A 10,358-nucleotide genomic window follows, 5' to 3' on the forward strand; every position below is an offset into this window, starting at 1 on the left:
CGAATGATCACTGAATACACCAAATAAAGCAGATGTAAGTCATAAGGGTTCCTTTCCACTGGTTAATGGAAAGGGAAGGGTGTCAGCTTCTAGAAGAAGAAACCACTCCAGGTGTTTTGAAAAACATTGATATAGGTGGATACAGGAGCTTACAAAAGTGCTGTAAGGACTTGAGGAATGGTCTCCTAACTGAGCTTCTGAGGAAGATTCCCAGGGCTCCCAGAAAGACCTCGTCTTGGCCAAGGCAGTGGGGACGCAGGAGGCTGTCAACAGTAGCACAGAGCTGAAGAACACCTCGGGGCTCCCCTGGTGGCCTAGTGGTTAAGAATCCTCCTGCCAATGGAGAGAACACAGATTCGATCCCTGGTCCAGGAAGATCCCACAGGGAGCAACTAATCCCATGTGCTGTAACTACTAAAGCTTATGTGCCCTACAGCCTGTGACTCTGCAATAAGAAAAGCCACTGCAATGAGAAGCCTGCACACCACAACAAAGAGTAGCCCCCACCCACCACAACTAGAGAAAGCCCGCATCCAGCAAGGAAGACCCAGCACAGCCAAAAATAAAGAAATCTTAAAAAAAAAAAAAAAAGAACAGCTCAGTCAATGATCCCAAGATCAGAGGGTCAATCAGCCCCCCATCTGCCTCCTCTGTCCCCACAGCTGGTGACTGGACTTAACAATGTGCTGCTTGAACCCCATCACCACCGCCCTGCTTGCCAGCAGGGAAACCAATAAGAGCAGCCAGCTACTTGGTCTCTCCTCCACTTGGTTACAGATCCTGCCCACATGTACGTTATAAAGGAGTCTGGGAAATGCAGTTTGTGGTTTTCCACTCTTTAGACCTAAGTGAGAACGGGTCCTGAGCACCAACTGACACCAACTGACAGAAGGATATTCCAAGAGAACACTGTTGTCTTCTTTGTGGTTAGATCTTCTGCACAGACCCCAGTGCCTGACTCCTAGTAAGCACTCAATTAGTATTTGAATGAGTGAAAAGAGTTTCAGAATTCGCTTCAAGGCAACGGCCTCACTTTCTTAGCTCCCCAAATAGGACCTAGAAGCAAGGGCTACAAACCCTTTTCTGGCTAGCAGCTCAATTCTCTTGCCCTTTTGCCTCCTCACCACCAGCTCTGCAATACCTTGGTATGCCAGAACTTTCCAGTTTGAGCACTAAAATTTCCACTGTCCACAAAGCTCCTCATCAGCAAACCGGGATGGTCACGCCAGCATCCCATCCTCAGATGGTGAGCGTCCACCACTCACAGATTTAGAGTAGAAGTCGTGCTGAATGGATGGGAAAAATCATCCCACACTCTTGTGGTTTTCAACATCAGCTGGCCCCTTACTGCTGCTTGGCATGCTATTTCAGGACTGCGGTCAGTTCCTTTCAAAAGCCCCTTCACCCCTTCCACCCTCACAGCTTTCTTCTATCCAAACACCACACGCTGGAGCCACTTCTCATCGACTGACCTTGCAGTTGATTGAGTGATCTCTTGCAACCTTCCACCTTCCCCTGCTGTCCCACACCTTCCTGGGCCATCCACTCCCCATTTGCCCTCTTGTCTCCACCCTTTCATCAACCTCTCTCTACCTTCAGGGACTCCTCCTCCTTCAGCTTGTAAACATGTTCATTCTCTTCCATCTTAAAAATAAAGAAAACAAAAAAACCCGTTCCGCCTGAGATCCCCTGGACTTAACCAGTCTTTCGCTCTTTCTCCTTTCATGTGAAGCTGGGATTTCAGAAAGGGAGAGACTGCAACACGTGCTTCAGGTCCTTCAGTGTCTCAATTAACTCAAGATGCCTCCACAGGTGTCCCCTCCACCCCACACCCTTTACACAGTGAGACTCAGTGCCATACTGGAACCTGAAACAAAGGAAACTTCATTAATGTGGATACTGTCTTTAGTGAGAATTCTGATATTTTCTTCATCATGGATTTTTGGCATTCATGTCAATTTTTTCAAAATCTTGCATTAAAATATTATTTATCTCGATTTTTCACACCCCCTTAAATGATGGGCCTGAAATGAGTGCCTCACTCGCCTCACCCGAGTGTCCTCACCTGATGGTGCTCTTCTAGAGGCCTTGGTGGCCTCCTAGTGGCCAAATCCATGGTCACAGGGAAGTCATTTTTTACCCAAGCATTTAGATACTCTTCCTTGAAACTCTTCTCCCTTGGCTGACTTCACACCACTACATTTTACACTGTTTCCCTCTAACCTTCTCCAACCCCTCAGCACTCTTTCTGTACCTGCTTCTTAAATGAGGGGGTGCCCTAGCATCCATCTTTCTCGCTGGCCTGTCTGTTCCTCCTGCCTGTGGCCTCCCCATCTCCAAAGAGATCTATCAGAATGAACTTTCTGAAGTTCATGCTTGGACCAAAGCACTGTCCTAACTTCAGACCTTTCAATGACTCCTATCTCCCATCGCAGGTTCCAATTTCCTTTGCATTCAAGACTCTTCCAGGTCTGGCACCTGCCTTTACCTCTCATTAACACACACCTCGCACATTTGGCTTCAAACCAACCTCAACAAGGAGTTCTTACCCACACCTTTGCACCTTTGCCTGGATTACCTGGCAAAACCATGCTCAGCTTGCAGGGCCAGCTGAAGTGTTTCCTACATGTAAAGCTTTTCTGGGAAGAACTCACCCAGACTTGGTCAGTAGCTCCTTTGTTCAATCACCATATTATGTATATAAAGCTTTGTGGCACCCAGCATAGCCCCAGTAGGTGACAGTAAAATGTCACTTTATCAGGCTTTTCAATGTTTCTCACAGAATGCCAGCTTTGCCAGCAAACCATCTGGTATCAAAAGCACGTAACGTTCCCAGTAGCATAACTGCCAGTATGACTGGTCCCCGGCATACTTAAACCTATTCCAGGACAGATACACTTAGTATTCCCTTCTTTGTACAGCTTTGCTCATGGCATGGCAGGTCATGTTCACTGAGGCAGGAGAGCAAGTCATGTTCACTGACCCACAGCATGCAAGCAGATGTAATTTCCCAGCAATACAAAACCACTGAGTAGCAATGTGGAGAAGCCTGCCTTCCCAGCTGCAGAAAGCAGCATGTAAACCTGGAACTTTCAGGTGTCTGGGAATCCCCACTGAGATATGAAGATGAAGTGCCTGAGAGAGTCATCCAGAAGCTTCTAAAGAGATAAAGGAAGAAAGGGTCACATGCTCCCGACCACGTTATGGGAGTGCAGTGCGTCCACGCTGGACGTCACAGGACCCAGGGTCACATGCTCCCGACCACGTTATGGGAGTGCAGTGCGTCCACGCTGGACGTCACAGGACCCAGGGTCACATGCTCCCGACCACGTTATGGGAGTGCAGTGCGTCCACGCTGGACGTCACAGGACCCAGGGTCACATGCTCCCGACCACGTTATGGGAGTGCAGTGCGTCCCACGCTGGACGTCCACAGGACCCAGGGTCACATGCTCCCGACCACGTTATGGGGAGTGCAGTGCGTCCACGCTGGGCGTCACAGGACCCAGGGTCACATGCTCCCACGTTATGGAGTGCCACGTTATGGGAGTGCAGTGCGTCCACGCTGGGCGCCACAGGACCCAGGGTCACATGCTCCCGACCACGTTATGGGAGTGCAGTGCGTCCCACGCTGGGCGTCACAGGACCCAGGGTCACATGCTCCCGACCACGTTATGGGAGTGCAGTGCGTCCACGCTGGACGTCACAGGACCCAGGGTCACATGCTCCCGACCACGTTATGGGAGTGCAGTGCGTCCACGCTGGACGTCACAGGACCCAGGGTCACATGCTCCCGACCACGTTATGGGAGTGCAGTGCGTCCACGCTGGACGTCACAGGACCCATGCTCCTCCTCCTTCATTTGTGTACAGGACCTGTGGGTGTGGGCTCTGTGTGTGGCAATTTGAGCAGCCAATATAACAAAAGCAGCTTTTCTCCATCCATAGGCATTTTAACCCTAAGACAGTACACAAGATGGCATTTTGTGCCCACTATTTAAAATAACATGCTTAGTAACAGATCGTCACGTGGGTCCTGACTTCTGGAATGCTGCAGAAACGGTCTAGAAGACCATGTATTAAAGCAGAAGCATAAATGCATTCCACTTTGGAATTATTTATTGCGCATTTTAAATTTTTCATATGTTTCATTTTTTAAATTTAATATTTAATGCATACTTTTACCCACTGATACATTATGTATATGAAAATACATAATGTATCAGTGGCTGTGCTGTGCTTAGTCGCTCAGTTGTGTCGACTCTTTGCAACCCCTGCAGACTGTAGCCCACCAGGCCCCTCTGTCCAAGGGGATTCTTCAGGCAAGAATACTGAAGTGGGTTGCCATGCCCTTCTCCAGGGAATCTTACCAACCCAGGGATTGAACCCGAGTCTCCCACATTGAAGGCAGGTTCTTTACCAACTGAGTCACCAGGGAAGCCCATCAGTGACTAAGAGGATGCATTAAAAAATTATTATATTTGGCTTCCCAATCATACATTTTAATTATAGCAAATTGCCCAGAAATTATAGTTGATCTCAATTATAAAATGACATAAAATTAGAAGGTATATCTTATAAAGTTCTTTGATGAAGCTCAGCCCCATGACTCTCATGGAAACTCCTACAAATTTCAACATAACATTACCTCACATCACTTCTCTGATTCACAATAGCTGGATACAGGCTGCAGAAAATGCGGGAATGAAAGAATCCCAGAAGGAGAAAGAATCTAGACCAAAAGGAGATGGTGAGTCATCTAACCATACTGAAACATGAGCAGAGTCACTAGGGAAAACTACTTAATGCAGTGGCCCCACTCCTCCTGAATCAAAGCAAATTTTCACTAGGGCAAACTTCCCCTAGAGAGCGCAAGCACCCAAAATTATCTCCCCTCCCTTACCTACTTTCTTCTTGAGTATTGTCATATGTGGTAAGCTCCCACTCATCTACATTAAGTTGTAGAGGAGTCCTGGCCAGGACTGCCAAGTTCACCCTCCTAGGCCTTGAACAGACTGGTCATCATCACAGGGCCCCAGCAGGCGGGCACTTGGGTCATGCCTACTCATCCTTACATCATCTACAAGGACGCAAGATGAAGATGGTGGTAGAATGAGAAACAAGCTTAGAACCTGGTTGTCAGATCCAGGAGACAGAGCTTGTGAAAGGAAGATTTTGCAATTCTATGGGGTAACAATGTTGTTGTTTAAGAACTAGGAGAGGCTCAATGGGGGCTTCACTGTTGGCTCAGTGGTAAAGAATCTGCCAACCAATGCAGGAGATGCAGGTTCAATTCCTTGGTTTGAGAAGCTTCCCTGGAGTAGGAAATGGCAACCTGCTCCAGTATCCTTGCCTGGAAAAGTCCATGGATAGTGGAGCCTGGTGGCTACAGCCGATGGTGTCACAAACAGTCGGACATGACTGAGTGACTGAGGGCACACACTGTATCGAATACGGTAGTGCAGTATCACAAGCCCAGGACGTTCACTTGATGCCAGCCCCCGTAGGCCAACTATTTACTGGACTACTGTACTTTCAAAGTACTGTACTGTAAGCTTTAAAATGTTTTCTTGGAACATCACTGAAAGTCCACTGTTTACGACTCTGTGCTTTCAGTGCAAGAGGCTTGGGTTCTGAAGCAGGAGGAAGATGAGTAAAGTGATAGGACAGTCATTCCCTGTGAACAGAAACTCTAAGACAAGAATAGCAGGACAATTAAGAAAGGAAGACTGAGGGCAGCCACAGAAAACTTACATAGCAGGTAAACTCCTAAATGTAGCTGGACTGTCCCCCACTCCTTCCCTAATACTTTGATCTCTGTCCTAACTCTGTAACTTTGCAAGAATATTTGCCTCCATCTGGAATGTCCTCTTTACTCTCCACCTCTAAATTAATATCTAAACCTTTCTCCAGCTTCCCAGGTGACATAGTGGTAAAGAATCCACCTGCCAATGCAGGAGACTCAAGAGACATGGGGTCCATCCCTGGGCCAGAAATATCCCCTGGAGAAGGAAATGGCAACCCATGCCAGTATTACTGCTTGGAAAATTCCATGGGCAGAGTAGCCTGGCAGGCTACAGTCCAAAGGGTCGCAAAGAGCTGGACACGACTGAGCACGCAGGCAAACTTTTCTCAAAGCCTAATTCAGGTTTCTAATTCAGGTTTCTCTACTCCTTGAGGCTCCCTGAATGATTCCAGCCCACATAAATCTCCTGAATAGACTAGTATATGTTTACTATATAAATGATATCACTTAGTCCTTAAAAAAAGAGACAGCGAGGAGGCTGGGCCCTGTGCAGGCCACACATTTCTCATTCTCAAAGTCAGGAGACCTCTTAGACTATACATGCAGAAAGGCTACTTAGAGGTCAAAAGAGAAGAAGGCCAAGAGATAGTCTACCCAAACACCTCTGTGATAGAATCTATTTTACCTAAGAATGCATACACACACATGGGAGGAGGATCTTGAGATATACCAAATACAGACTCTGAACCAGGCAAGTCAAAATAACTGGCCAAAGGAAACCCAGAAGAAATGTCTCATAACAGTGATTAAAACTGCCACAAGGGCAAGATTCAGGGACTCTCACTCTGAGTCTGCCCGTGTGTCTATTCACACATATGGTACTCTTTTTCCTCCAAATAAATATTTAACTTGTTTCATTACTTTCTGTCTTTGTGGGAATTCTTTTCCTCAAAACCAAAGGACCAGGGCCTTGTCACTGACCGCTGGTCAGGTGGCTAGGATTTGGTGCTCTCATTGCTGTGACCCAGCCTCAATCTCTGGCTGGAGAACAGAAGCCCCCCTACAAGTCACTGCAGGCTGAGGCCACCTGAGATCATACCAACCCTGATTGAGGAACAAGATCCCACATGCCATTCGGTGCAGTCAAAATTAAAAAGAAAAGAAAGTAAGAGAATTCTTGACCTATCATAAAAAATACAAATTAAAATTTAAAAAAAGAAACTGAAGAATGGATGATTTAAAAAAACCAAAGAAGAAAAAAGATTAATGACTATATCATTTACCCCAGAGCAACAACAAAACAGAAAGCTTTGGTTTTGTGTTTGTTATGTATTATTTGTTTGAAAAGTATTGTACACCTATTACAGTACAGTACTGTATAGCCATGGAGAAGGAAATGGCAATCCACTCCAGTATTTTTGCCTGGAGAATTCCCATGGACAGAGGAGCCTGGCAGGCTACAGTCCATGGGTTCGCAAGAGTCAGACACGACTTAGCGTCTAAACCACCACCACCACTGTAGAGCCAATTGTGTTAGTTGGGTACCCAGGCTAACTTTATTGGACTTAGGAACGAACTGGACCTACCAACATTCTCTCTGAATGGAACTTTGAGGATTTACTATACTTCGGACAGAACAGAAACTGGAGGACAACATCTGACACACCTAGCTGTGGCTTCCAAGGCAAGCATTAAGCTCCTGTGGGCTTCCTGCCTGGCAGCCTGCCAGAAACCACAGCCCAAAACAAACTTCCTGCTCCAGACCGCTTTGCCCCCACACCTTAAAAACTCTACAGGTACACATTACATGCTGTCTCTCCAGACAATAGACTCTGCCTTGTGTGGGCAAAGAACCCACCTGGCGTTGGTCAGGGGGTGGGGGGATTACTTGTCTCAAACCAAGACAGCAGTGGGCATGGCCGTTGCTGGTAATGGGACTTGAGGTCACCCCAGGGACCAAACCTATACTTCCTTTTCAGTTATGAACAAGTCCACTGCCACCACTCAGAAAAACTACCCATGACTATCCCCTCACAACTCTCCAGTTGTGCAAGATTTCCAGGGGGCAGGGGCAAGGGGCCCCTGTGGGCCTGCAGGTGGATTCACCTTGGAGAGCGGGTGCCAGATGATAAATAACAGTGTTAAATGAAGTGCAAATGTCACTTTCAAATATAAAACATGAAGTCCTTAGGAAAAACCATTCTAATCAGGATGTCCAACCCAGAAGCTATAAGTAGAACAAAAGTGTTAACACTAAAAATGCAACTTCTGTAGGGCAAACACATTCAAAATTCCCTTACAAACCCTAGTCTTTTTTCTAAGTGTTGGAGTTAGGCCAAGTTTCTTTTCTTTTCTTTTCTTTTTTTGGCTCTCCCAAAGAAACTTTTTAAAGATTATTCAGGGGAATCACTGAAGGGAAATTACCCAGAACTCCGTTTATCTTATCTGAAATCTCTTACCTGAAGCAGGTCAACCCTGAGAGCTCTATCCTAGTTTTAAATCATTTTTTGTCGGTGTCCAACAAGCTCCCTACTGGCTCTTCGTCTCAATGTGTAAACAAATTTCAAATGTCAACAAATGAAACTATTGGAGAACCTTGGCGTCCTTGAACTTACTTCCTGTAACCTTCAACTAAAAACTTGTTCTGAATTTCAGTGGCCTTTGTTCTGTTGCCTTCCACTGTTAATATTAAAAAAAAAAAAAAAAAAAGCCCTGACCAGACATTCCCCAGGTCCTATTAAGGGAAAAAGCGGGGGAGGAAGGAACAAGTTTATTTCAAGGCTCTACAAAAAGTCTTATCCATCAGTCATTGCGAACTTTCCTAAGGGAAGCTGTTCTTCCAGTTTGCCAAAACACACATCACACACTGCTTTAAGAAAGGGCAGCCCTAACCTACTTCACCAGGCTATTGCAAAAGAGTAAAAATTCCCGTCCTACCAGACGCTTCCGCGGAGACACACTACAGGACAGAAAGTCCCAGTTCTCATCAACTTTGCCAAAGGAAAGCTGCCAGACTTTTCATCAGGTCACGCCGAAGGGAGCAACCCTCGGGATGTCCCTAAGCAAAGTTTGCAAAACACTGGGGATCTGCCACCAAAGTTGCGGTCCTGGGGCTTCATTCTTGGGCGAGTCTCTGGGTCTGGGCGATCCCGCGCCCAAACGGGTACCTGGGATCCTGGGAGACTCAGGCGGCCCTCCAGAGAATTGGGGCAGCTCCAGCTGGTCTAGGGCCCAGGGGGCAAACCGAAGATAACAGATCTACGAGGGGAAGGAGAGGGTGGGAGGAACTGAGAGAGTAGCATTGCCATTTATACCCTACGATGTGTAAAACAGCTAGTGGGAAGCTGCTGTATAGCACAGGGAGCTCAGCCCCACGCTCCGTGAGGACCTAGAGGAGTGGGATGGGGGCCTGGAGGGTGGGAGGGAAGTTCAAGAGGGAGCGGATGTACTATACTTATGGCTGATTCTTGGTTGTTGTTCCGCAGAAACCAACACAACGCTGTAAAGCAACTGTCCTCCAATTAAAAACTTAAAAATTCATGAACATAATATATATATCTCTCTCTCTCTCTCTACAGGACTGAGTCACCTGCTAGAAGTCCCACCCCTCCCCTGCCCCCTGCCCCACACCCCCGCCCAGGCGCAGTGCCAGGAAGCGCCAGTCCGGGTGAACTCGAGAGGCAACGTGGGAGGGTCGGGGGTGGGGGTGGGGGGGTGCACCTACCGTCCAGCCTGCGGTGAGGCTCTCCTCTGGCTGCAGCCCAGACTTCACTCCGACGCCTGAAAATCCGCAGGCAAGATGGAGAAAAAGAAACCGAAAGTCTGAAAGCAGACGTGGCTTTCCTGTCCAGTCTGCAAGCGCTCTGGGCTTCCTCTCCCTGGACTTGTCTCTGATCCTATAAAAACTTTTCACTTTATGAAAGTCTGATGGTCCGACATTCACTGTGTTAGACCCCACTCACCCGCCCTTCCAGTAGAACCGGTGCCAGGCCACAGCCCCCTTGTCGTCTATTTCCTGTTTTTACTTCTCTACGTGTTTGCTATGAACTCTGGGCGGTTGCTTACCAAGCAGTTCTAGTTGTCTCTAGCAACAAGCACTAGCAGTTTTGTTGCTGATGTACTGGAAAATAATAAATAGCAAATGTAAAAGCGCTATATGCTTTAATGCTCACAACTACTTTCTTCTGATTTTTTTTTTAAGTTTCTGAACTTTTCTTGAAAAATATTTAAACTTACAGGAAAGTTGCAAAAATAACTGCAAATGGAAATATTCCATTTCCCAGAGCCCTACTTGGATTTCTATAATACCAGATAACAACATCAGAAGAGGTTTAGCAAAATTTAAGGGGTGGGGGTTGGAGGTGGGAGGGGATAAACTTCACTAAAGTAATCCAGTCAGGCACTAAACAAATAAGCATGCACGCTTATAATAAATAAAAGAGGTTGCTGGAGGCTGGTGAGTGAGGAGTAAACAAGTACCCAGAGTTGCTATATTATCTAAAATGTCCAGTTTTCTGTACACCCTTCTGTATCTAAAACTTATAACCAGCAAGGACTTATTGTATAGCATGTGGATCAAAGTTATGTGGCAGTCTGGATGTGAGGGGAGTTTGG

At 46.8% G+C, this 10,358-nt stretch overlaps 1 protein-coding gene across 5 annotated transcripts in view; it reads right to left on the reverse strand.

Moving 5' to 3' along the window:
- CFLAR (CASP8 and FADD like apoptosis regulator) overlaps nt 1–9,774 on the reverse strand; it is a 58,943-nt gene extending 49,169 nt beyond the window's left edge. For 2 of the 5 annotated variants that reach the window (XM_070388272.1, XM_070388264.1), the window contains exon 1: nt 9,469–9,774. The gene's annotated coding sequence lies outside the window, so the exon portion shown is untranslated. Of the gene's footprint in view, nt 1–8,203; nt 8,225–8,911; nt 9,003–9,468 lie in introns of those variants that run through there. The other 3 variants (XM_005909833.3, XM_070388229.1, XM_070388254.1) reach the window with 3 other exon arrangements.
- Nucleotides 9,775–10,358: the final 584 nt, after the last annotated feature.

Source organism: Bos mutus, chromosome 2 (genome assembly GCF_027580195.1).
Source record: "Bos mutus isolate GX-2022 chromosome 2, NWIPB_WYAK_1.1, whole genome shotgun sequence".
NCBI lineage: Eukaryota > Metazoa > Chordata > Mammalia > Artiodactyla > Bovidae > Bos > Bos mutus.